Here is a 23,031-nt window from a genome sequence, read left to right as displayed (position 1 = left end):
AGGTGGGGTCAGCCCCACCCCCCGCCTGTGCCCCTTCCTGGAGTCCGGTGAAAAGTAACCCTGTCCTGGCCAAACCCAGGACACTATCCACCCCTTATTCCATACCATCTACGTCATGCCCAGGTCCCCCATTGTCCAGTTGATCACCACCACTTCTCGTCTCCAGATATCATTCCCTTAGTCTATGGATCATCACTCTAAAGTGTCCATTGAGTTCATTTAATCCATGACTTCAGGCTCCATCTGTCGTAATGATCTTCCGTGGCAGGAGAGGGGATGTGTGGTGGTGGGCGGTCACTTGCTGCATCCGGAGCTCACGGCTGATGTATCTGGTGCAGCCCGTGCCCACAGTCTGCAGGAGATGTTGATCTTGATGAAGTTGCCGGATGCCAGTTGTTGAAAACCAGGTCCAGTTCCATCATCGCTGTGCTCTGCTAGGTTTTCATAAAAAAAAAAAAAAACAAAAAGTCCATCCTTCTTTAATCTGGACGATTCTTACTACGATACTACTGGTACAAAATATAACAATTATAACAGTGATAACAGACAGTGACAGGGTTATTTAACAATTAACTTTATACAATTTATTTATGGACTATTCTCACCCAAAATCAAATCCCCATGAGGTACACATCGGACTTCCCCATCCTTCCGCATTACCCACCAGGTACACCCAGGTCCTTGAGCAAAAGCAATACCCCGGATGGGCCTGCCTTTGCCCCAGGCAGGACTAACCCAAACTGTCTTCCCTAACATGTTCCGCATGTGCACTACAGGGACTTTATCCCCTTCTACGGGGCGCTGAGGTTTTGACTGGGCAGGACCAGCCCGGTTGGTGGACCCTCTGGTGTTAACCAACCAGGTGGCCTTTGCTAAATGGGTATCCCAATTTTTGAAAGTCCCACCCCCCATTGCCCTCAAAGTGGTTTTTAGCAGCCCATTGTACCGCTCGATCTTTCCAGAGGCTGGTGCATGGTAGGGGATGTGATACACCCACTCGATACCGTGTTCTTTGGCCCAGGTGTCTATGAGGCTGTTGCGAAAGTGAGTCCCGTTGTCCGACTCAGTTCTTTTGGAAGTGCCATGTCGCCACAGGACTTGTTTTTCCAGGCCCAGGATGGTATTCCGGGCGGTGGCATGGGGCACAGGGTAGGTTTCCAGCCATCCGGTGGTGGCCTCCACCATTGTGAGCACATAGCGCTTGCCTTGGCGGGTTTGTGGCAGTGTGATGTAGTCAATCTGCCAAGCCTCCCCATATTTATATTATAGCCATCGTCCTCCATACCACTGAGGCTTTACCCGCTTGGCTTGCTTGATTGCAGCACATGTTTCACATTCATGGATAACCTGTGCGATGGTGTCCATGGTTAAGTCCACCCCTCGGTCACGAGCCCATCGGTATGTCGCGTCTCTTCCTTGGTGGCCCGAGGTGTCATGGGCCCACCGAGCTATAAACAGTTCACCCTTATGTTGCAAGTCCAGATCCACCTGAGCCACTTCAATCTTAGCAGCCTGATCTACCTGGTGGTTGTTTTGATGTTCTTCAGTGGCCCGACTCTTAGGGACGTGGGTGTCCATGTGACGGACTTTTACAGCCAACTGCTCCAGCCGGGCAGCAATATCTTGCCACAATGGGGCCGCCCAGATAGGTTTGCCTCTGCGCTGCCAGTTGTTCTTCTTCCATTGCTGCAGCCACCCCCACAAGGCATTGGCCACCATCCAGGAGTCGGTGTAAAGATAGAGCACTGGCCACTTCTCTCGACTGGCAATGTCTAAAGCCAGCTGGATGGCTTTCACCTCTGCAAACTGGCTGGACTCACCTTCTCCCTTGGCAGTTTCCGCGACTTGTCGTGTAGGGCTCCATACAGCAGCCTTCCACCTCCGCTGCTTCCCCACAATGCGACAGGACTCATCCGTGAACAGGGCATACGGTTTCTTATCTTCTGGCAGCTGGTTATACAGTGGGGCCTCTTCAGCATGTGTCACCTCCTCCTCCGGCGATGCTCCAAAATCTTTGCCTTCTGGCCAGTCCATGATTACCTCCAGAATTCCTGGGCGACTGGGGTTTCCCATTCGGGCGCGCTGGGTGATCAGCGCGACCCACTTACTCCACGTAGCATCGGTGGCATGATGCGTAGAGGGGACCCTCTCTTTGAACATCCAGCCCAGGACCGGCAATCGTGGTGCTAGGAGGAGCCGTGCTTCAGTGCCCACCACTTCTGAAGCAGCCCGAATGCCTTCATATGCTGCCAGAATCTCTTTTTCAGTGGGAGTATAGCGGGCCTCGGATCCTTTGTATCCCCGGCTCCAGAACCCCAGGGGTCGACCTCGAGTCTCCCCTGGTGCTTTCTGCCAGAGACTCCAGGTTGGGCCATTCTCCCCGGCTGTAGTGTAGAGCACGTTTTTAACATCTTGCCCTGACCGGACTGGACCAAGGGCTACGGCATGAACTATCTCCCGTTTAATCTGTTCAAATGCCTGTCGTTGCTCAGGGCCCCATTCAAAATCATTCTTCTTCCGGGTCACGTGGTACAGAGGACTTACAATCTGGCTGGAATTTGGGATGTGCATCCTCCAAAAACCCACAACACCCAGGAAGGCCTGTGCTTCCTTTTTGCTGGTTGGTGGGGACATAGCTGCTATTTTGTTGATGACATCCATTGGGATTTGACGGCGCCCATCCTGCCATTTTATTCCCAAAAACTGGATCTCTTGAACAGGTCCCTTGACTTTACTTCGCTTAATGGCGAAACCGGCTTTCAGAAGGATCTGAACTATTTTCTCCCCTTTCTCAAAAACCTCCTCCGCTGTGTCGCCCCATATAATGATGTCGTCGATGTACTGCAGATGTTCTGGAGCTTCACCCTTTTCCAGTGCAGTCTGGATTAGTCCATGGCAAATGGTGGGACTGTGTTTCCACCCCTGGGGCAGTCGATTCCAGGTGTACTGGATGCCCCTCCAGGTGAAAGCAAACTGTGGCCTGCACTCTGCTGCCAAAGGGATGGAGAAGAATGCATTAGCAATGTCAATTGTAGCGTACCACTTGGCTGCCTTTGACTCCAGCTGATATTGAAGTTCTAGCATGTCTGGCACGGCAGCACTCAGCGGTGGTGTGACTTCATTCAGGCCACGGTAGTCTATTGTCAGTCTCCACTCTCCAGTAAATTTTCTCACTGGCCATATGGGACTATTAAAGGGTGAGCGAGTTTTGCTGATCACTCCTTGACTCTCCAGCTGGCCGATCAGCTGATGAATGGGGAGAAGGGAGTCTCGGTTGGTACGATACTGTCGCCGGTGCACCGTTGTGGTCGCGATGGGTACCTGTTGTTCTTCAACCCTCAGCAACCCCACAACGGAAGGATCCTCCGAGAGACCAGGCAAAATGGACAGCTGTTTAATTTCTTCCGTCTCCACAGCAGCTATGCCAAAAGCCCACCGATACCCCTTTGGGTCCTTGAAATACCCTCTCCTAAGATAGTCTATCCCAAGGATGCACGGAGCCTCGGGGCCAGTTACAATGGGGTGCTTCTGCCAGTCCTGCCCAGTGAGGCTCACTTCAGCCTCCAGTACACTCAGCTCTTGGGACCCCCCTGTCACTCCCGAAATGCAAATGGACTCTGACCCTTGGAAATCTGATGGCATTAAAGTACACTGTGCACCAGTGTCCACTAGAGCTTTATACTCTTGTGGATCTGACGTGCCAGGCCACCGAATCCACACCGTCCAATAAACACGGTTGTCCCTTTCCTCCACCTGGCTGGAGGCAGGGCCCCTCTAATCCTCGTCAGAGAAATTGCTGCTCACCTGCTGTAAAAATGACTTGGAGGTCCCCTCCAGAGGATCGGAATCAAGGTCAAACTGTCTACCTGGTCTGGAGAGCTGGCTGCTGGAAACTGGAGCAGCATTTTTCCTAACAGAATCCCCTTTGGTGATTGTTTTACCTCGCAACTCACGTACTCGTGCCTCTAGACTTGAGGTGGGTTTTCCATCCCACTTCCTCATGCCCTCTCCATGGTCACGCAGGTAGAACCACAGGGTGCCCCGGGGTGTATAGCCTCTGTATTCCCTCTCCTGAGCAGAGAAACGCTTGCCCCTAATAGCTGAGACACTGGCCCGTACAGGTGGGGAGTAGGACATATTCCTGTCTAGTCGCTTGACCAGTTTCTCCACGGCTGAGACAAGGGAGGAAGACAGACTTTCCTCATATTGGCGGAGTCTGACAGCCACCTCATCCACTGTTGGTGCCTCCTTACCTTTCCAGTCTACTATTGCCAGTGAGTTGGCATATGAGGAGGGTGCGCTCTGCACAAACTTCCTCCACATGGATTGTGAGCACTGGAGTTCATCTGGGTCTGTGGGTACCTGCTCATCGTCTGTGTCACAGTAAACCAGCTCCCACACAGCTAATTCCCTCAAGTACTGAATACCCCTTTCCATATTGGTCCACTTGCCAGGATAGCATACAAAATCGTCACTGAAGGGGTACCTCTCCCTCATGCCTGACAGAAGTCTCCTCCAGAGGTTGAGGACTTGTTCCTTTTTCCCAATGGCCTTGTCAATGCCCCCATCCCTGGCCAGGGATCCCAGCTACTTGGCTTCCTTGCCCTCTAATTTCAAGCTGCTGGCCCCGTTATCCCAGCACCACAGCAGCCAGGTGACAATGTGCTCGCCAGGGTGGCAGCTGAAATCTTTCCGCATGTCCCGCAGCTCGCTCAGGGACAGGGACGGGGTGATGATCTCGGTCTCTATCTCCCGCGATGACCCTGGCTCATCATCATCCCTCCCGGAGCGATCTGCTCTCTTTGCGTCTTTCTTTAGTTTTACAAGGGCGACTGCTACCTGCACAGGTTGGTCATTGGGCTTAGCCACGCTGCCTGCAGCTGGAGCTGGGGCTGCAGCAGCTGCTGTGCCCGCTGGGGAAACTGAGGCAGACCCTGCAGCTATGGCTGCAGCAGTCGTGGTGCCGGTCGGGGGGGCTGTGACTGCCTGCTGGGCTGGAGGGGCTGCAGGGCCGGCTGGGAGGGCAGCGCCAGCCGCAGTGCCTACCGCTTCGTTTCCCCCCCTTTCCCCTTTAGGGCACTGAATCAGGTTGAACAGGGCTCGGTAGGCGTGCGCCAGACCCCAGCACATTGCGGTGATCTGTGTCTCTCTGGGGTTCCCAGGGTGGCAGCACACTTTTTGCAGATATTTTACTAGTTTGTCCGGATTCTGTACTTGTTCAGGGGTGAGTTTCAAAGACACCGGGGGTGCCCACTGCTGTAGACACCTGCCCATGCTGTCCCACACACCCAGCCACTCACAGCTATCCAGCCCCGGGGCAGGTCTCTGCATGATGTTCTTAACTACTTGCTTAACCCTAAACAAGACCCAAAACCCATTCGGGAGGCAGAACAAAAGGAGAGTGCCGGCCTGAGCATCCCACGGGTACTCGAAATTCTCAAAAGCCGTTAGGACCAGCCTGAGGGAAAGAGGAGGGGCGAAAGAGTGGGGGAAGGTATCCCCTTCGGTTTTCCCCACAGATTGGGTTTGATTATTCACAAATTCTAAGACATAGGATCCGAGGTATGGAAATGACCGCAGTGTCGCATGCAAATACAAGCCTAATTTCATGAACATTGACGTTATCATGTCATAAGTCGACATCATACAGTATAGCAAAATCATCACCCTGATCTTTTTCCCCGAGGTAATTAACAGCACCACAGGGAAAACATAGTGCAAGTACGGATTCAAAAACCACAGCCATCTGATCACAGACCGAAACATTTTTACCGGCGACTATTTAACTAACACAGAAAAATGCGTATAACAAATTTAACAAAATCTAAGAAAGCAGTTTTAACACACACTGCTCAGCCCTGCCGTTATCCCCACCCCACGTTGGGCACCAAATTAATGTTTTGGTTTCGGCTGCTGCCGGCAACAAAAAGCGCCACGCGGCCGCCCCTCCCACCGCCGCGGTGCGGAGGAGAATGAAAAGAAAGAGGCAGAAACTGGTGGGTCGGGATAAGGGCAGTTTAACAGAAACAGCAAACAGAGGGAAACAGGAACAACAACGATACAGATAAGGAGAAAATACGACACAAACTCGCACAACAGACCCGCTCTCTCGGACAGGACTGGCGCCACGCACTCCCGAGCCGCGAGTGAGTCCCTGCCGCGCCGCCCCCCTCACCAGAACCCAGCGTGACGTCACATGGTATGGAATACCGGGCTCTGTCTGGCCAGGTGGGGTCAGCCTCCACCCCCCGGCTATGCCCCTTCCTGGAGTCCGGTGAAAATTAACCCTGTCCTGGCCAAACCCAGGACACTGATGAACAGGTTTCTTTTGAACCCCTTGGTTTTGTTGCAGCTGGGGCAATCGCTACTTTATTCTATTACCACACCCCTGGATAATGAAGGGAATAGAAGACTATAGTCACACCCCTAAATAATGAAAGAAACAAAAGATTATAGTAGACCAATGTCCAGCCACTTACAAGAGCCTTTCAGTGTATCCAGACTCTGAACCAGAGCTACTTTGCATGACAAACACTGTCACAGGTGCAGACCAAATGCACTCTGCAGCTTTGTTTGAAAGTAAATTAACTACTATTCTGCCCACAGAGGTGGTGGATTCTCCTTCTCTGGAGATATTCAAGACCTGCCTGGACAAGATCCTGTGCAGCCTGCTGTAGGTGACCCTGCTTTGGCAGGGGTTGGGTTGGACTAGATGACCCACAGAGGTCCCTTCCAACCCCTACCATTCTGTGATTCTGTGATTATTCCTGTTTTCCACACTTTCCCAACTGAGCTTGAAATTCATATTATACTAAAAGATTTTAAGCGAGGTATGAAACTCTGCTCTTTTAATAACATTATAGTTCTTTCACAGCATTCTGTATAGGAGACTGTAACATCATGACAACAGAAGAAAAACCTGCATCTCTTCATAATTTCTTCTTCCTCCTATCCCTTCACATGAACCATCATAATTAGTGTTTAGTGTCAGAGCAAATAAATTCATGGGGGTTTTTTCCACTTAAAACAATACACAGAATCATAACTTTTCTTTTTCAACAGAAGGAAAAGTAGGTGAAGAGAGCTCTGATTGTCTAGTGAATCAGAGACAATTATCACCATTTTACAGTTACTATTCAGTTTTAACACCAGAAATTTGTTTCCAGTGATCTACATATTATATCTTGGTACAACTTCATCCATTCACTACTGGAGTTCAGTGGCAATATTTTTTTTTTTTCATTTTAAAAATTTCTTTTCAAATACACACAAAATATCTGCTTCACAAGCATCTGTTCAGATACTTAGACAAGCTTGAATTAGCTATTCATTTTGAAAGCAGCCCCTTTATGAGGTGGCTAAAAGTCAGAATCATCTTCATGCCAAGACAAATTAAGACAAATTTCAAGCATTTAACTCCAACACGGAGTTATCTTGATCACTGCCAAGTTACCCTTGACAGCTCCTCTACGCAGCTGTGCTGTAGATGGCAGTGTTTTACACAGCTCAGCTCTCTACATTAACCTGGGGGTCAGCAGCACAATAAACAGAATATTGTCCTGGTTTCAGCTGGGATGGAGTTAATTTTCCTCCTAGTAGTTGCTGTAGCGCTGTGCTTTGAATTTGGGATGAAAATAATGTTGAGAACATACTGATATTTTTAGTTGTTGCTAAGTCATCAAGGACTTCTCAGCTTCTCCTGCTGGGCTGCCCGGTGTACAGGAAGCTGGGAGGGGACACAGCCAGGGCAGCTGACCCCAACTGGCCAAAGGGATATGCCATGCCATATGGCATCATGCTCAGCATGTAAGCTGGGGGAGTTGGCCAGGGACAGCGACTGCTGCTCAGCGACGGGCTCAAGACCGTTCATCGGGTGGTGAGCAACTGCATTGTGCATTACTTGTTTTGTATATAGTAGTATTATTATTATTATTTTCCTTTTAAACTGTCTTCATCTCAACCCATGAGTTTTACTATTTTTTTTCCATTGTCCTCCCCATCCCACTGTGAGGGGAGAAGTGAGCGAGTGGCTGCATGGTCCCAGTTGCTGGCTGGTGCTAGACCACGATAAATATAGCTTAAGGTTGCTGCAAAAGTCTTCAGCTTAAGCATTTGCAGAACATACCATACGTAATAAGAAAGCATGCAAAATGTATTAATTTGAAACACAAAATCTTGGTCCCTTCTCAGCTGACTAATGGCATGCACCATAATGCCAATTAAACTTAAAAATTTAAAGCTACTTCAAGTGAGATAACATCCTTAAAACAGAGACCCACAATAAAGTGTTCCTGTGTATGGGATTTGAGCACACTACGAAATTTTATGTCAGTTGACCAAAATCAAAATAAGTCTTCTGTAACAGCCTCCAATTTCTGAACAGAAAGTGCTGTTCTGATGTAGTAGGGCACATCTGGATCCTCTGGGCTTCCAATATGCCTGGAATCAGGGTATGGATTTTACAGAAAATACTGGCCTGCACAGCAAGCACCCAAGTTGAACACTAATCTCTCCAACTCTTTTCTTTAAGATGGCTCTAGTGTATCAGCAACAAGCTTTCCATGTAGAACCTCCCAGAAGCAGTCACTTTTGTCTGAAAGGTGACTCTGCGTGCTTCATGACACGGATGCCATAAGCTTCACAAAAATGAACCACTGCTCACTCCTGGAAAACATGAGTGACAGGCATTCAGATATGTACTGCCTTGAATGGCAATTCCCCTTCTTCCTAAAATTTTAACTGGAGTTTTTTGAGAAAAGGAAACTATGCTATACCGCACTGCTACAAATCTTACAGATTCTGCCACACAGGTTGAATTAAGAGCATGACTATGAAAATCCCATGCCGCCTTCATGATGGGTTCATATTTATTTCATAACAGATAGAAAAACGGCTCAATCACGAGCAAGTCAACAGTTTTAGGAACCACCTCAACAGCAGATTCAATGCTTCCCCAGCTAAAAACTCTCTCCTGTCTACCTCATTATGCATCTCAAGCTAAGTACATAAACGCTAGCTCAAACAAGTTCTCCCAGGACACCAAGCATGAGAGCTTCTCATCGTAACGCTTAGAATTCATAAGAGAGCAGCATTTCCACTTCCTATCAGGAAGGACAGCCTGCTTCTCTTAAGATTAAAATTACTGTAATCGCTCCTCAGCAAAACATTCACTGGGAACTACAAGGGGCATGAGACATCAGCAACGGTGACTAAGGAGGAGCAGAAGATACAATAACGTGGCATTAAGTCAGCGAACATAACAAAGTCCAAGGCTGCAATGGAGAGCAGACTGATATCACTGCATTCCACCAGAGTATTAGCAGTAGGGCTCCTACAAGTGTTGGTCCTAGCAAACAAATTTATGCCGATAAACTCCCTGGACACAGTACTGGGAGGAGTCAAGTGTTACTATTTTTGCTTGTGCAGCTTATGCCTGTAGTAATTTGTTTGGGGCAGGAGGAAACGCTTGCTGACATAAGCACCTCCACTGCAGCTTCTCCCACACTGTTACAACAGCATGATCTTTACAAGTTAAGCAGCAAAGATTGCCACGCACAGGTTTCAAGCAGAGACGTTCAAAATTTCACAACAGCAAAATATGCAAGGATGTTGGTAAGCTCAAATCAGTCAACACCTGTATTTTCCTCCAGCAAAAGTAACGAAAAGCAAAAGAACAGACAAAAATGCTACTAGGTTTCTAAGTTGCTAAGGTAGGATAGCAGCCAAGAAGAAAACCAAATATGCTACTATATGCTTAAACGAAAGAAGAAAATGAGAGGTGCTTGGGGCTAAAGATGAAAATATTATGGACATTGAAGATGACAAGGTAGTTATACGTGATGCTAAATAATGTCATTATCCAAGCAGAAACCTAGAATAAAGCTGGGATGGAGAAAAGGCACTTGAAAGTGTCAGACAAGTACAACCAAAAGAGCTAATGACACAGAGCAATTGTCTAGAAGATGGCTACAACAAGACAAACATGGGAATAAAATTTAAAAAAAAAAATCTATTTTTTTAAAAACATAGAATAAATTTCAAGCAACCATGATCCTGCAACAGGATGGAGATTAAGCCTGCCAGAGCTACAGCAGGCTTTCATGCAGTTTTGATGGTAACAGCAACGTTGTGTCACAAGAAGAGGTCAGATGCTGAGTGAAAACTGTATCTACTACACCCTTAAGTGGTAATAGAAAATCCCCACCATCTCTCCTCTCCTCCTCCAAGACTCAACTCTTGGCACCCTTGACACTGGAGAAGGGGGTGAGGATTCAGTGAGGGCTTTCAGATTACAAGTTAAAACCCCAATAACATACACATGCCTTCCTTCACTTACGTTTTTTTTCCCAGGTTTTCACCAATGTGAAACTTGTTTAGCAATTACTTCTCACTGCTGTAGAATTTCCGCTGTGGGCTGCCCTGCCGCAGAACACGCAGTGCAGGCTGCGGAAGGTCAGCTATAGCAAGTCACAGGTCATGACAACACCAGCTGCTGCCTAAAAAAAAAAAAAACCACACACAAAAAAACAAAAAAAACAAACCAACAGCCACACACCCAAAAAACCACCTCCCTTCCCTCAATCAAACAATTCACAGATAGAGGCTCAAATTCAAACACCATCTCTATCAAGGCACTAAATCATACTCAGAAAATCATTCTACGAGACAAGAGCTTGCTTCTAAAGCACTTCCCCCAACATCTTAAAGCCGTATGAATCACAACAGATGCTACTCATCTTGCAAGACAACCCAAGCTTCTTAAGTCTGCATTTTTAAGAAATATCCGCTAAACAAGCAGATTACATTTGAATCACCTACAAGAAACTAACAGTAAAAAAAAAAAATCCAAATTGATGAAATGAAACATTGTTAACACTGGAAAGGTAAGCATTTTTTTAAACCCACAAAAATGTCTACAAAAATACCTACAATGAATAATAGTCCAGACTTACGTGCAGTATCTCAGACATGTTTCAGCTATCACTTCTGGACACTATATATTGAGAGTAACCTCAGGTCTCTGTCACCCTGCTTTCCCTTTCCTCTACCATGTCTGCCACCACAAATACTTTTGTAAACACTATGTTCACAAAAGGTCAACTGCCAGACAAAATTCCATATTCAGAATTATAAAAATAATTAAAAACTCATTGTCTTTAGTCTACAGTTCTCAGGAACAATACACAACCAAGTTACCCTTTACACTATTTGCTTATGATGCAACAAGCCTTAGCTTTCTGAAGTTTAAAATTAATAACAAAAATCAGAAGAGCCAGAGTTTTGAGAGGCTTGAACCTCTCGTTGCTACTCAGCGATACCGAGTGACCACAGTGTACAGAAGCATGACCGGTCTCTTTTCCAAAAGCAGACTAAGCCATTCAGTAGTGTAAGTTTTCTGCTGGGTCTTCAATAACTTGATGCACAAGCTATTGTTGCGAGTTCTGCCAAAGAACAACAAATGTAGTAGAAAGATAGGATTTTGAACTGTTCACAGCATGAGTACTGTCATGCTGGTAAGAACTTCAGAGGCATAATTAATTCTTGCCCCTTTAATAGGAGGAAGGACCACTCCACAATTTATTATACAGAATAATTAAGCAACAGAGTTCCCAAATAAATCCACGTAAGGGAACAAAGGAGAACTACAATGCAGAAAGATAAGTAGAACAACATCTGCAACGTATTTTTCTGAACTTTCTACTGACAAATATTTAACCTATATAGGATGTAAAGATAAATAATTTATTGTCTTTTTGAATGAAAGACTACGGGTGATACTTGGAAGCATTCACAGAATAGAGCAAATGAAACAGCACAGCTGAATGTTGACTTTCACCTTATTCTGTTCATGCCCCAATTCCATCAATGCTGCTTACATGACAATTAATAAAATGGAGGTTCTTCCAGAATATTTACATTACAAGATAACATAAGTTCTGTTCGTACATGGGTTGTATTTACAAAAACAATCTGTCAGTCACATATTGGCTTAAGATAACCAAAGAACAACCAGTTTATTTCATAAAAATGAATAAAATATCATTTGATAATTAATAAAATATATGTTAAAACATTATGCATAATAGTTCTGTTCTGGTCACTTTTAATTAACAAAAATTAAATATTTACCTTCAATAAATGCTACAACATACATTCATTGATTTATTATGCTTGAAAACAGTGACCACCTACCAGATCTTTTATAATTTTTTTGAGATAAATCAAGCTCTATTTGGCAAGAAAGTAGAAATCAACAATAACTTATACAAGGACAACTTTCTGAAGTTCAGTGAAGACAAATCTTGTTTATATGCCAAAAACAGGGGGAAAAGTACTAAAGCTTGTTTTAATTCAACAAGAACACACCTCTGAAAATCAAAATAGCAGGATTTGTAACCTGTGATGTGACAGGGACCAGAACAGAGGTCTTCTACAAATCTAAAAACCAAAACAAAGCAAAACCACCATAAACCAAACCCTCTCGCGCTACAGGCCTCATTTCCTTACACCAGTACTTAGTTTAAGAAGAAGCATGTTTTCCTGTTCCAAGCTGAGAACCAAACGGAGCTGATGACACTGGAAGGAACTGATTATGAAGCTTAAAAGAAAATATTCTTGTTATGCATAGAGAGGAGTATCAACCACTGTTCTTTAAAGCACTAAGCATGTATAGTTAATATTTAACCCAAGTAGCTGACATAGTACAGATCCATCTGTACACTCTCTCACGTTTATTTTTCACCAGTTTTTCCCCTCATTTTTTAGGGCAGCTTGTTTCTCTCCATTCTGTTTTCTGCCTTGATTAGCACATATAAGCATTCTACTTGATGCTTCCTTGCCTCAGCAGACTTTCTTCTTTAATGAAAGAACTTTTTTCATCAAGGAAGAACATTCACTCTTGTTGATGATTTCAAAAATCTGTCTTAAAACCCCTCCTTACACTCACTAATTCTGTGTGTTCTTCAAATAGATAGAGTTGGCATTTGTGTAGAGGAGGTTTCTTTTTGCTTGTAAATATCACAGGCCTTAAGACCATGTTTTCCCCGATGATTTTCTATCAGAGGTATTTTAATGCAGTTGTCTGCATTAAGATTCATCGAGTCCCTTTTCAAGGCAGCACAGGTTAGTGACAGTTAAGTATAACTACAATCCTATTTGCAAGCTAGATTCAAGGTACTGTTTTTAAAAACAGAAAGCAGTATATTTTTTATAGGTAGGTTAGTGTGTGGTCCTTACTTCTGCAAACAAAACAAGATTCAAATGTTAGCTCACGGGCTTCTCTCTGCAATATCAAAGACTACATTTTAATTACTGATGAGATTTGCACTCGATCGTAAAAGAAACATTACAAAATTGTAATTTCAGAACAGGAAATATGTACTGTTACATGAATCTTCTGCCTCCAACACGTCATAATAGACAGCCTTGCAAAATCCGCAGTGTAAATTTTTGAAGCCAGAATTACTGGCTTAGAATTGCAACTTCTCATGTATTATGCAGACTCAATTTAGACTTTTTTTTTTTTAAAGATGCTAATCAAAGCAAAGAGGTACCTTGAAAGTCTACAATTTGCATCATACAGATTGATCAAAGTTGCTTTGCTTATCCATACGAAAAGCTTCTTTTTCTAAAGGAGGCTGCAAATAACATGAACAACTCCAGGTCACAGCTACCCCTACTGCTATGTTGGCCTGAAGAGCAAGCCAAGAGCTCTACACTGAGGATTGCCAGCTAGCAGTTTACAGGAGGTTATCTGCTTCTGATGTATTACTACTACACGCAAATATATACATGCACACATGCAGATTATGTCTGACAGGTTAAGCAAGTCCTTGAAGGAAAGCAGATACTACACAGGCACCGTCTGTATCACACACAGACAGCACATACCACTGTCTATATAACACAAATGAGCATACCACTTTAAAAAAAAAAACAAAAAACAAAAAACAAAAAAAACCCAGAAAACCCCAATCCCCTCCCCAGCTAGTAGTTCTCTGCATCGTCTGAGCTATCTGCAGGGAATACAAGGTTATGATCATGCCCTCTTCTAAAACTATAATCTTTTGAAAAGAGCTAAAGCTAACATTAGTCAGATGGTGCCTAGACTTACAAAAAATGAGGCAGAAAATTCCCTGCAGCAATTTAACCGTGATCTGTGTAGGAGACCAAGGCAGGAGAAAGATGGTAAGTAACCAGTGAAATTGGACAGATAGTGTAGCTGGAATTGCAGGAGAAAGTAGACAGGTCATATCACAGGAACACAGTAATCCCAGATGTCTTTTCCTCAATAAAACTAACAAGCAGAAGGCCCTCACCATCCTACTTACGCAGAAGAACAGATGGAAGAGAAGCAAAAAGGCCACCTCTACACTGCCAGAAAAGATGCCATTAGGTTAGGAAAGCGATGCGAGTCATCTGCACGCACAAAAGATACTCCTCCATTAGCGAAGTGCACATTACAGCCACACTACGTATGGTAGATGTCAGCTACAAGAACCACAGACAGATATTCAGCCACACTATTAACCCTACCTGCTGCTTCAAGCAATAATCTAACAATGTTACTCAATCCTCCTTCTGCTCCCTTCCTCCACATTGCCGTAACTTTCATGACATTGCCTGAATTGGAAAGACAGTATGATCAGGAGGAAAAAAGAAGGTAATACAACAAAGAAGCACAGAGCATTTTTTGTCCCCGGAAGAAACGGAAATAGCAGAAGAGCGCATATCTTGCTCAGAGACTTACTCATAGTCTGGCATCTGGAGAGCTGAAAATCATGCAAGTCTAAACACTATTGTTGATCCCGACATTGATTCTTGTAGACCTTGGAACTTGGCTCCCCAATACAAGACCTAAATGACTTCTCCTGACGCACAGACCTTTCCCCCTCCCAAATGGGGAAAAGACCACTGAGAAGAATGAGCAATAAGGGAAGAGAGCATTTCTGCAGTAACTTCTGCTGCAGCATAACCAGTTACTCAACTACACATCCAGTACTAGCAAAATTTAACTTATTATCCAAAATCAGATAGAACCCTGTATACTATCCTCAGAACAAACGTACGTAGACTGTATAGTGCATGTAACAAGCCCAGAGAGACTAGCCAAAGCCAAATGATCACTGCATTTGCCCCAGATTTAGAGTGCAAAGACAGTTAACAAAGCTTAGCTGGTGTGCTGTACCTTCACGTGCCAATGTTGGCTGGAAAGAGGCCATGCTATTAGGAACAATGAATTCACACCAAGTTGATGCCTGTTTCTGACTCAAGTCTACAAAATTTTTCTTCTGCAGTTTTTCCTCCCAATCACACTGGCTATTATTTGAGGTCTTCAACAAATCATTTTAAAGCTTTTTTCTATTTTTAACTCTGCTTCAGCTTCTACACAAACTCTGTTTCCCTCAGACTTGGATTAAACTTATTAGTAATTACTTAAGGACTGTTTGCTAAAACGAACAATAGCTGTGCCACTTTTCTTCAATTCTTGTCATTTTCATCATATTAATACTTCAACTCAGGACCACTCCTGTATTTCTAGGACTAGTATACTAGAAAAAGTTTAAGTTTTCCTTAGTTACCATCCTATACGCATCACCCTAATATAGGTGAGTATTTGTACATGGACTATATATAAATACTTTAAACACGCTGATCTTATTAAAAGTATATGGCCTTTTTTTAAAGTTACTCAGTCTTCTAGACTGTAAAAAAAAAATAAAAAAAAAAATCAGTAATCTTGAGTGTCCTGTAGTGCAGCAGCTTCCAGGACTAGTGCAAAAAGAGAGTAACACCAGCAGTACACATACTAGAGCACAGAGCAGGTGACTTCTTCCAAAAACATTAAATTATACGTCCATCTATCCAGCAGAAGACAGGTCCGCTTTCTGAAGTGCTTGGTTGACCTCTCTTTACCTGGAAAGGAGCAAAGCCTGAACCAAAGATTTAGATTTTAGATTGGATATTAGGAAAAATTTCTGAAAGACTGGTGAGGCATTGGAATAGGCTGCCCAGGGAAGTGGTTGAGTCACCATCCCTAGAGGTGTTCAAAAAAAGTGTAGATGTGGCACTTTGGGATATGATTTAGTAGGCATGGTGGTGTTGGGGTAACGGTTGGACTTGATGATCTTAAGAGGTCTTTTCCAACATATGATTCTATGAAAGCTTCCCTGGTCGTCCGCACCACCACCACCAAGCACCACTCCTAGCAGTTACATCAAGTTTAGCTCCCAGTTGTAACTCCAAGGAGCCAGTGTTCAGTAAAGCTCACATACAACTGCAGCTTCACATTCGGCAGCCGCAGTGCAGGCGGCAACACAGACAAGGAGTCGGCGCTAATGTCATCCTCCTACACAAGCAGCATAACGATTATCTGTGCCTGTCTAAAAGGTGAGAGATACACCAATGGCAAACTACAAAAGGAGAAATTAACAAATCCATCAAGCAAATGCACTGCCTCATTTTCATGCTACACGTGAGGGTGGGGATGAGGGGGGAGAAAAAGTTAAATGGTTCACACTCAGAGTCAGGCCCGAGTAACATGCACTGCATCATATGCGTTAAGTCATACAACATTTGTTTCAACCAAAACATTTCCCATTCATTATGCAGTTAATTGCACCGCTCTAAATGGATCCTAAACTGGCTCAGCTCAGAGACAGAAATAAACTTGTTCTTTGTGATTGCTTTCCACTGGAAAAAATACTGAAAGAAATATCACAAGAGGTCTCAGTTATGCAAAAGAAACTGGCTACGTCAAAAGCCTTATAATGGAGCTCTTATCGGACAAAGGTAAAATCACACACGGAAGGAGGCTGGCGATCTTCTAGAGCCACATTAAATATCTGTGTTCAGGCTGTAGTCCTTCTCTTAGACTAGTTCTCGAGTGACGAACAATGGTAAACCAGCTCTTCTGGTACAGTATGGCGCTGCAGGATGCAACTCCCACAGTTGTAAAACAACGAACTGCAGTTTATGCAGACTCACTGGTTTAATGTCTGAACAATATCCTAGCTATCCCTTCTGTGTTTAAGAACAGTATTTGCTTTATGCAACATAAAGGCTCACGAGTCACTCTAAAACCTCCACTGTAAGCAAACTGCCTCCTCCGGACAGCACCGGGAACAGGAGTCCTGCCCCGCTCCTTTCCACTGCCCAGCCCCACGCACGCCACAGCCGGTCCCTCGGGCAGCCACTGCCGAGACGGGTCTGGAAGGAACCGCGTGAACCAGGGGTGACAAACTTGTGCGGATTTATTTGAGACCAAGAGCAGTGAACTTCCCTAACTCCAGGCATCTACTCTACAGTATTCACATCACCTGCAGAAACAGATCATAGAGGGCCTCTCACGCTACGGCCTGCTTCAAAGAAAAAAAACAGCGGTCCATAAGCAGATATTTACATCAGAATTTAACATGCAAGAATAAAGAAAAAAATATGCTATTTAGCACTGAAAAGGGCTTATCTCATATCAACAATGTAACACTCTAAGTAGCATCATCTAGTTATAAGTAACAAACTGTCTTAACTCTCCCAATCACCCATAAGAAATACAATATCTAAAGAACATCTTTTTGAGGAAGAATATGGCAACCACTGAGATGAGGCCCTCTGTAGGTAAAGACCTACTGTACATGAGACAAAGCCAAGTTTGGAATGATGCTTCTGCCATTTGAAGAGTCAAGTAAATAATTCACTTGGAGGGGAGAGAAGAGGTGAAAAGTATCCTGTAATTTACTAAAGCTATTCCTAAGATAAATAAAGCATTCCTAAGATAAGTAAGGTCCAAGCCACAGTCAAGTAACCGACACAGTCTACCGGACCACCCACTTACTATCAGCTTTAAACACATGAATATTAAAACTAACCTCTTTTCTTCTGATATATAATTCCCTAAATAGCTAAAACCATCAACAAACAAAAGTCACCTGCAATACGTATGCTTCCCCAAGTTGTGCAAGAACACTAAAATCAACAAAAGTATTTTTTCACATGTTTAAATGACCAGTAATACAGCTGCACCAAGTCCAAGTCTTTTAAAAAGTAACTAACTGGTCTTTAAAAAAAAACCTTCAAAATACTATGGCTTCAGTTTGCAGGCAAGCAAAAGATAACTCCAGAAGAAACATGCTGTTTTTCCCTTAACTGAATAGTCATATTAACAGCTTCTGCAGTACTACAACACAAACACTGGGTGACAGGATTATTGCACTAGAAAAATGTATGAAAATAGAATATGAACTAGCCCAAGCTTAGATGCAACAGGAACGCTTCAAAATGGATGAGTGATTGAATGAAAAAAATAAGAAAATCAGATATACACATTCCCGTATTGTGTTAAAGTCACTGGAACCATGAGAACTGCCAAAGAGACAGACGTAGCATTTTTAGTGGATGAAGGATCCGTGCTGTGCCCTGTGCCGAGGGAACAGGCTGAGATAAAACCTCACATCCATAATTAAGAGTGTCAAGAAAATGTGGTTTATTTATTCCTCTCCTAACATCACAGGTCCAAGCTACTTCCTCAAAACGAAAGTCTCACTTCCCAAATGCCTCTTACCATCTGTCAAACACTTTTAGCTGCTCTCAGGAGGCTTCTTATGCTACTATATACATTACATCTGCAACAGATTTTCTTGTTGTAGAGCGCAGATGGAATAAAACATTGTTTTATAACAAACATAGCAAAATACTGCACCGGATTTCAACTGTGTACAATCCAGAACCAGTGACTCTGAATAAAACACTTCTGACTAATGTATCTGCTGCTAATCAGTGCCCTATGACGAGCACTGTTTCCTCAACATCACTCACTCAACTTATGGGGTTCAACACTGCACATAACATCTTCCTTTTAAAAGCCAACAGTCCTGAAAACATCAAGCTCCATCAAGTTTCTTTATTACAGTATGCAATTACAAAAATTAATTAATTGGGACAAACTACCACAAGCGCACGCAACTTGCTGTTCCAACAAGCTGGCCAAGTGTTTGTTTTAAGATAAAGCTACACAGAGCTGCTTCTACTGCGTTTAAACTGATGGAGTTTCTTAGGCGGAGAAACCATCTCTTTGATCAGAATTTAATTTATAAAAACATCCCCAAAATTATGCAGATTCTTCAAGTCCAGGGTCAAAGTTAAGTCCACAAAGCAGCAACACTATATCTCCTCTACTACTATACCCAGTATCATGAAAGTCAATGTTAATTTTTCAAAGTAACTAACTTAATTTTTCTATTTTGTGGTTACAGTTAGACCTTCCAACACTGAGAAAACTTGTGAAAGTCACATTAGTCTCAGTATTTGCTCATACGTTTTCAGTGGAAGCAAGAGGCGTACAAAGCCCTTTACGCTGCTCCAGCTGGGAACTCTGACCATGACTCTCCACTCTGTGTTAGTGGAAGAGCTGTCAGGAGCAGAGGCAAGGAAGGAAACCATTGTCAGGCTGCAGTTAAGCAGAGAGGTTATCAGCTTTATCCAAAACGCTAGACAACAGCAAAAGAAATCACTCAAACAACATCCAGAAACAGTCCTCTACAATGAATCAAAGCCTTTGGGAAAAAACTTTTTGTTGTTGTTGTGGTTTTTTTTTATTTGTTTAAAAAAAAAACACCAAGGTTTTTGAGGTGTCTATCGCCTCTTGTATCATAAAACAAGACTTATTTCTGAACTATATTACCATCAACTACCTGTTATAATAAAAATCAATTGAAAAGGCTGCCTAACAAAATAGAAAAGCTTTAGTAATTCAACATCATTACAACCACATCAGAATGGGAGGGAGGGGAAAAGAAAAAAGACAGTTCACTCGGTAAAGCATTGTTTGACATTTAGAAGTAGTCTTTTTTACTTCCTCACCAATTCACTGAAATTGCCTAGGTAAAGAACTATGCTGTTTCATTTCCTGTAAAAACAGGGACTGTATGAATACCCGCCTCAAAAAGCTCTGAGCTGCTGCTCCCCTCCTCCCCAGCAGTACATCTGACATAGAAGCAAGCTCTTCACTAACAGCATACTGTATTACGAATCACAATTTACCTGACCAGGATTTCCACATTGCAGTTTTGGGAACAGGATCATCAACTTCTGTGTTGGTATTACTTCTATCACATTGCACATACTGAAGAACCACCCACATTTTTAGGCAGTAAGACTATCCTGTTTCCCAGAAAAGAGCTGTAACTATTTCTGCACTGAAAGTCTTTTTCCATCTTCCTTCATGATTCTCTGGTTTGTTGAACACTAGAAGTTATTTTTCTGTGTTTAATCATAAATTTGAGTAACCCAGAGCTCCACATAGGTTCATTAAAAAAAATAGAAACCAAACCCAACCACAACAAAAACCCAAAACACACGCTGCTTGGCCCACTGGGAAGTTTTAACTATATGATGGTATGTAATTTCTGCAATAAACTTATTTTCTGTTCGAAAGAGACGCCCAAGAGACTAACAGATTATTTGACAGAGAGCCTAAAGTGACAGAGATTGCACAGCATGGGATGGGAGAAGGTAGACAAACCCCTTAGAAATCTCCCCTGCAGCCATCGGGGTGGGAGGGGGTGAGGGGGCAGGTGGCAAAACAGTAGTCAGTGAAGAGATGAAAGCCTAACCAAGTGACTTGACACATTTTATTAAATCTTCACTGAGTGCTCTATGCAAAGATTTACTGGAGGGAGAAGGGGGCTGAAACTCAACTTCACAAAACACAAAACATCCATAGTTTCTTGTACTAGGTAACTGCACAAATATTTCCTTGAAGGCACTAAGAGCAGACAAAAGGCAAAGGGTAAGCACTGCATCACCTAAGACCCTCTTGATCACTTCAACAGAATTAAAAAAAAAAAAAGCAATCTAAAAACCCAGCAATCTTCAATAAACTTCTTTCCCCCCAAATTACCTTCTATTAATTTCAGCATTGTCTTTCCCTTTGGAGTAAAACCCTGAGATAATACAGTAAGAACTAATGAAAGAACAGGACCATGTCCATCTGTAAAAAGTGCACAAGTCCAGCACTTTTTCCTGCAACATCAGAAAATTCCTCCTTACGTTGTAGAAATTAACAAGGTTTAACAACCATTTATAAAACAGAGTTGGAAGTAACCCAGAAATTCATGCTTGTGGGAGAAATATGAGCTGGATGGCCCTTTACTGAAAACTCAGGTTTTAACTCTTCAAGCATGTTTAAAAGGAGCTCTTCCCTGACTCATGATTAAAGGAGGAGAAAGATCTATTCATGGCTAGGTCTAAGCTGTATCAGTCTCAACAAATTCAGTTTACCTACATCTTTGTAGCTACAACCACACATCTCTCTTCCTCAACTAGTTTAAATTTCACAGCAGACTGCATTAAATCAGCACCTGGAAAGGAGGGCTCTATGACTGAGTGTTGGAAAGTCATACGTTCAGAGAACAACTTACTTCAAACCTCAGGAGCTTTGATGAAAAACTAGTACGTGGCTAAAACAACAAAACATCCTCAGAAGTTTGCAGGAAATTCTGAAATGAAACAGCACATGGAGAATTTCACCAGTCCCTTGTACAGCTACTCAACAGCCGACAAGTATAATAATGCTATTCTCCTTCCCCCCCCCTTCGTTTAAGGCCAGTACTGTATCCACACTAGAATCTCACTAGCTGGAGTACAGACCCGACAAAGATGGGGATCAACGCTCGGTGCACACTTCTCTGACGGCCTGTGACATTTGCTGTGGACTAACAACTCGGTGTCAACCACTGTCTCTTCAAAACTTCGGAAAAATAGGTTGATACTAAACAAGCACCGGCAGGGCCTCAACTGTGCAACACTTCATGGATCAAACAGACTTGCATGTTCTGGGATTAGAGTAAAAAGACTGAAGTTAAGAAAACTTCCAGATGAAAATCAGCAGGTTTAAAAGACTTTCTGCAATCAGTGCCAAGAACTCTGTTTTGTTCGGACTGTGGTTCGCAGGCAGCAGTGTCTCATGTCAGAAACACCTCAGGCGACACACAGCAGCCGGCGGCTTTCCCCCTCCCAGCACAGGCATTCCGCACAGCGTTTCCACAACACGCGGTTTACACAGACCATCACTCCACGCCCGAAGCTCAGGGGAATGGCCGTCCCGAGGCCCAGCGCCCGCCGCCGGCAGGCACCCCCCGGGCGCCGGGCACCCCGGGGCCTGCTGAGGCGGGCACGGCAGAGCGGCCGGCAGCCGCGGGGGACCCGCCGCGACAGCGGGGACTGCGGCTTCGCCCCCCGGGGCGCCGCTCCCCCAGCAGACCGAGTCCCCGCTGTGAGGGGAAGGCGGGAACCGACCGCCGAAGCAGCGGAATTTTAACGGCGCTCGGCCCGGCCGCCTGCGACCCTCTCGCCAACCCGCGCGGCCCACGGCGCGGGCAAGGCGACGAACCGCCAGTCCCTGGCGGAGCGGCTCCCGCGCCCCCGGCCTCCCACCCCCGCGCAGCCCCGCCGCGGGCGCGAGGCCGAGCCGCCACCGGAGACCCCGAGGGAAGGCTCCCGGACCGTCCCCTCCCGCCCCGCAGCCCGCACCGGCGGGGAGCCAAGCGGCGTCACGGCCCCTCCGCAGGGCCCCGCCGCGGCGGCACGGGCGCGGCTCCGGCCCGGGGACCTCTCTCACCTCTCCCCGCAGCCAGGTCCAGCGGGCAGCACGGCCGGCGCGGATACGGGAGCTGGGGGGAGAGGGGCGGTGGCGGCCGGGACCCCTCCCCTCCCCGGGCTCCGCCTGCCGCGCGCGGCACCCACCGCTCCTCCCCTCACACGCGCGCGGCGCCCGGTCGCCGCTTGATCCGCTCATCCGCCGCGGCGGGCGCGAGCGCAGGCGCGCCCCGCCCCGTCAGGCGGCGGCCAGCGGCGGAACCGCCCCGCACCCCCCCTCCCGGGGCCGACAGGGGGTTACCGCAGGGGCGGGCGGGCCGCCCGGCGCTGCAGGGGGGAGCGGGGAGAGCCGAGGACGCGGAGGCTGCGGGAGGAGTAACGGCGCTGCGTCCGTGAGGCGGCCGAGGCGGGAGCGAGCGTCCCGGGGTGGCTCCGCAA

The 23,031-nt window shown here is 45.2% G+C and overlaps 1 protein-coding gene across 5 annotated transcripts in view; it reads right to left on the bottom strand.

Moving 5' to 3' along the window:
* Positions 1-22,784, bottom strand: part of OSBPL8 (oxysterol binding protein like 8) — a 101,947-nt gene extending 79,163 nt beyond the window's left edge. For 3 of the 5 annotated variants that reach the window (XM_075429581.1, XM_075429585.1, XM_075429584.1), the window contains exons 1-2: positions 22,616-22,784; positions 10,337-10,496 (exon numbers count right to left, since the gene is read on the bottom strand). The gene's annotated coding sequence lies outside the window, so the exon portion shown is untranslated. The remainder of the gene's footprint in view (positions 1-10,336; positions 10,497-22,615) is intronic. The other 2 variants (XM_075429580.1, XM_075429583.1) reach the window with 1 other exon arrangement.
* Positions 22,785-23,031: the final 247 nt, after the last annotated feature.

Source organism: Opisthocomus hoazin, chromosome 8, assembly GCF_030867145.1.
Source record: "Opisthocomus hoazin isolate bOpiHoa1 chromosome 8, bOpiHoa1.hap1, whole genome shotgun sequence".
NCBI lineage: Eukaryota > Metazoa > Chordata > Aves > Opisthocomiformes > Opisthocomidae > Opisthocomus > Opisthocomus hoazin.
The sequence above is the reverse complement of the archived record's forward strand: the minus strand, read 5'-3'. Positions and strand labels throughout refer to the sequence as shown.